This window comes from Apteryx rowi, unplaced genomic scaffold (assembly GCF_003343035.1).
Source record: "Apteryx rowi isolate R43461 unplaced genomic scaffold, aptRow1 scaffold_1208, whole genome shotgun sequence".
Classification (NCBI taxonomy): Eukaryota; Metazoa; Chordata; class Aves; order Apterygiformes; family Apterygidae; genus Apteryx; species Apteryx rowi.
The window spans coordinates 33,290-37,720 of NW_020447429.1; positions in this window are offsets into that span (position 1 = coordinate 33,290).

Genomic DNA, 4,431 nt, shown 5'->3' on the forward strand with positions numbered 1-4,431 from the left:
CACCCTCCCGCGTCCGCCCGGCCCCACGGTGGGTCGTGCCCGGCAGCGAGCCCCCGGCGCCCCCGCGCTCGGCGCCTCGTGCTTAGCCCGCGGCCGAGCAGGCAGGCAGTCGATGCGGGGATTTGTCCGGGTTAACCTTGCTGACCCGCCGGCAGCCTCCCTCCCTCCTCCTCCTCCTCCTCCTCCCCCCCGGCTGGGCGCACAGCCGGTGCACGGGTGGGTGTATACGCGTGCATACAGCAGGCGTGTGCACCCCCCCCCTGCACACTGCCTGTGCCCACGTGCCCACGCTCGTGCACACCTGGGGGGGGTGGGGGGGGGCGTTGCGCATATCGAAACCTGGTATGTATGCGTTTTTTTGGGGGGGGGACACGTGGATGGGGGGGTGTCTGCGTGCCGCAGGGCTTGTGCCGGAGGTGCTAAGCAGCCCCCCGGGGCTGTCGGCTGCAGTGCACGGCCCCTCCGTCCCCTCCGGAGCGGCGCAGGAAGCGGAGGTGGCGGGGGGGGGGGGGCTCGGCCCTCGTGCCCCCGCGGGAAGGCGATCCCGGCCCCGGCAGGTGCTCCCCGCCGCCGCTGCATGGCCGGAAAAGCCACCGGCCGCCCGCGCCTTCCTCCCCGACACGGCCCGGCGCTCCCAGGGCGGAAACGGCACGGAGAGGGCAAGCTCGGGCACTGAGGCATCCTCGGCGGGCGCCCCGACACCTCCCGGAGACGCCGTGCGTGCCGGTGCCTGCAGCACCGACCCCCTGCACAGCCCCCTTCTTCGCCTGCGCGCACCCCCAGCAACACCCCTGCGGAGGCAGCGCGGAGGCAGCGCGGAGGCAGCGCGGACGCTCACGGTGCACCGCAGCGGCGGTCGCACACAGGCACTTGCTCAGCGTGCCGGCCGGCACACGTTTCACAGATCCCCTTTGCACACGCGCGCGCTCCTGCGCACGCTCACCCCTATATGCCCACGCACACCCCCGTGCACGCTCATCCCCCCCACACACACATGCTCTCCCTGTGCATGCTCGTGCATCTGCTGTACACACACTCCCCCTGTGCACGCTCTCCCTGTGCACACGCCTCTTGCACGCTCACATCCCCCCTATATGTTCTCTCCCTGTGCACACACACACACACCCCTGCACGCACACGCATCCCTTACAGGCAATCCCCACGTGCACTTATGCAGTCTCTATATGTGCTCTCCCTGTGCACCCGGGCACACTCATGCACCCCCACACATGCACCCTCTGCACACACACACACACACACACACACACGTATCCACGTGCATGCTCACGTATCCCCTGTCCGTGCCCTCCCTTTGCACTCCCCAGGCACACTCACGCCCCCCCCCCCCATGCATGCTCTCCCTGTGCATCCCTGTGCACACTCGCCCCCTGCACACACCTCCGAGCTCAGGGTCCCCCCGGGGGGGGGGGGGATTTGCTCCTCCGATGACCAAGCTGCTCTCCGGGAGCCATGCGGGCACCCAGGGCTGCTCCCGTCGCCTCTGCAGCCTCCCTGTGACCCCCCCGCGGGCGCACGCGCCCCCGCCGCCCCGGCTGCCCGCCGGCCCTCTCCCCAGCACAGGGCCTCTTTTTTCATGCCCTTCATTACTTTTTTGCACCTCCTCTTTGGACCCCCCCCCCCCCTGGCGAGCGCCGCGGGGGCAGACGGTGTCTCGGCGGCCACGGAGCCTCCCGGCACCCCCAGGCACCCCAGGGGTGCTGCGACCCCGGGGGGGGGGCCATGGGTGGGCAGGGGGCCGGCCCCAAACACCCTTTAGAAACGTCACGGAAGAGGGCTCAAACCCCGAATCCTGCTCAAAACGCCTGCTGGGTCCCTATGGCCACCTATAGACACCGGTGCAGACCCACGCAGGAGCGGCCGCACACGCAGGGGCACCATACGTGTCCCCACAGCCCTGCGCGAGGCTCGTTCGGACACCTATGGGCGCAGCATACGCGCGTGGGCACCTCCGTACACACCTGGGTGCTCATATCGGTCTATACACKCATGGGCACAGCGGCACGCACAGGGGCGCTTATACGGAGCCATACGTGCTCACGCGGGGCCGTACACGTACATCGGCCCCCACGCAGGTCCCTAAGCACACGAGCGTGCCCATACGCGCRTGAGCACTTATACGATCCGTACGCCCACCCGGGCGCTCGGAGGGACCCAGGCACCCACGGGCACCCGTGCAAGCCCGTAAGCGCGGGTGCAAGCCCAAGCCCGGAGCAGCCCCCGTGCACCCCCCGAGCGCCCCCGACGCACCCCCCCGGCCACGGAGGTTCGGTCATCGATCCGGGAAGCCGAACACGGAGGTGTCCGGGGAGGGTTACGGCCGGCTTTCCCCCCGCCTGCGAGCCACGAGCGTGCCTGCTCTCATCCCGCTGGCAGCCAGCGAGCCCCTTTCTGCCCCTTTTCTGTGCCTTTCCCACCGGAAAGGGTTGTCGTCCCCCCCCACCCCCCCGCACGGCCCCGGCTGCCTGACCTGGGCCGAGCGCCACGTGCACTTGCAGCCAGCACACTCCGGGGGGGGGGGGGGTCCTGCCCCCCCAGACCCCGACCAGCCCTGTCCAAACGTGCCAGGATGGCAGAGCGGGGCCCCGGCGCGGGGGCGTCCTCCCCCCCCCCAAACGCTCAGTTACGCAGAGGGCCGGCGCGAGCAGCCCCTTCCCGGGGATGTCCCGGGGTGCCACCTCCGGCAAGTGCCGGGGCTTGGAGGAGAAAGTCTCAGCACCGCTCGGCCGCCTGCTGGGATTTTTCCCTGGAAAAGCCATCCCGCTCCCAGCTCTCGGTGCTGCAGACATCGCCACTTCCCGAGCGCCCCGTGGGGCTACGGGTGGCAGTCAGAGCCGCCTGGTCCCACGCGGGGACGGAGGAGGCGCCGTTTGGGGAAGCCGGGCGAAATCCTTCGCTTCGCTTTGGCTGTAAAATAAAGCGAGAAGCACGAGGCGAAGCGACGACCCGCTGACGTTTCGGAGGGGACCTCCCGGACCTTGGCCCGGGTCCCTGCCCACGTGCCGTTATCGCATGCACGGGTCGCCGGGGGCTGATGCAAGAGGCGGGGGGCTCTCCTAGACCTGCAACGTCGGAGCCGCGGCCCTGGCTCGGAGCAAAGGTCCCTCCAGCCCCCAAAACCGGCACCTCGGGAAATGTGTGAGCAGACRTAGGATATTTCCCCCAAATACTCCTCTTGCCTCCTGACTCCCGCAGGGTTTCGCTGCCCTGAGCCCTCCCGCTGCCCCCGGCTTTAGCGCGGCGGCTGCCCCRCAGGGAAACCTCCCTGCTTCGCCCGCTTCCAGCTCGGCCCGTCCCCGGAGCCGGGAACCTGTTCTCCAGGCTGGGCGAGACCCAGCCCTGCGGCCGGGGAAGGGCCGGGGGCAGCCGGGGCCGCGGCCCCGCGCCGAGGACGTGCGGCCTGACGTCGCGAGCGTCCGGGGGTATAAACGGCAGCAGAGAGAGGTTCCCCCTCTGCCTCCCCGGGAAGGAAGCAAAGAGCCTAACGCAGGGCCCACGTTGATCCCTTTACGCCGGTGGGGAAACTGAGGCAGGGGCCGGCGCCGGTGGCGGAGCAGCAGGGACCTGGGGCTGCAGCCCTACGGCAGACGCCGCAGCGGGGCCGCGGACCCTGCCGGCATCAGCCCTGCACCCGTCTCCCCTCTCCGAAACCGACCCCGGCGCCCCGGCACGGCCGCCGAGTCCTCTCTGGGAGGAACGGCCGCGGCGTGCTGGCCGTCTCCGAGAGGCCAGGGCGCAAGGCGGAAGGAGGAATGCCGCGGACGCTTCCTCGCCGCGAGCCTCTCCCCTGACCCCCAGAACCGGACCATCCGCCTTTTCCGGCGCGCCGCCGGCCGCGTAACCCAGCGCTCGCCCGGCCGAGCTATTCGGCCTATGCAGCCCGGGGCTGCTCCGGCTCCGGCGGCGCCGCTGCGGGAAGCGCTCCAAAGGGCGGTCTGCCAYGGGCCGCGGGGCCGGCGCCGCCGGCTCGCATACCTGGCGCGTCCCAGGCGGGCGCCGAGCGCGGCCGGTTCCCGCTCGGCCAGTTCCCGGCCTCCGAAGGAGCTCCGCGTTGTGCAACCGCCGGGCGGGAAGGGCGGCCCCGCAACGCCCCCCCAACCCCGCGCGCCCGGCGGCACCCCGAAGTCGGGTCCCCACATGGCCCCCGCCGGGCGCCAACCTCGCCGCCGGCTCCGTCCCTTCGCCGCGTGCCCCACGAGCGTCGCCCCTCTGCCCCGGGTGCCCCCGTGCCTGGGCCGAGGCAGAGCCCAGGGGTGGCTGGGGCGTCCCGTCTTGCCCCGGGGGGGCTTCCCAGCCCGGGGAGGGGGGCATCGAAATCCTCTGCCGGCAGCTCTGGAGGCCAGCGCAGGGGGCCCTGGGGCCAGGCAGCGGGGAGGTGGGGGACACCCGGCAGTGGCAAGCTGCGGTGGCATG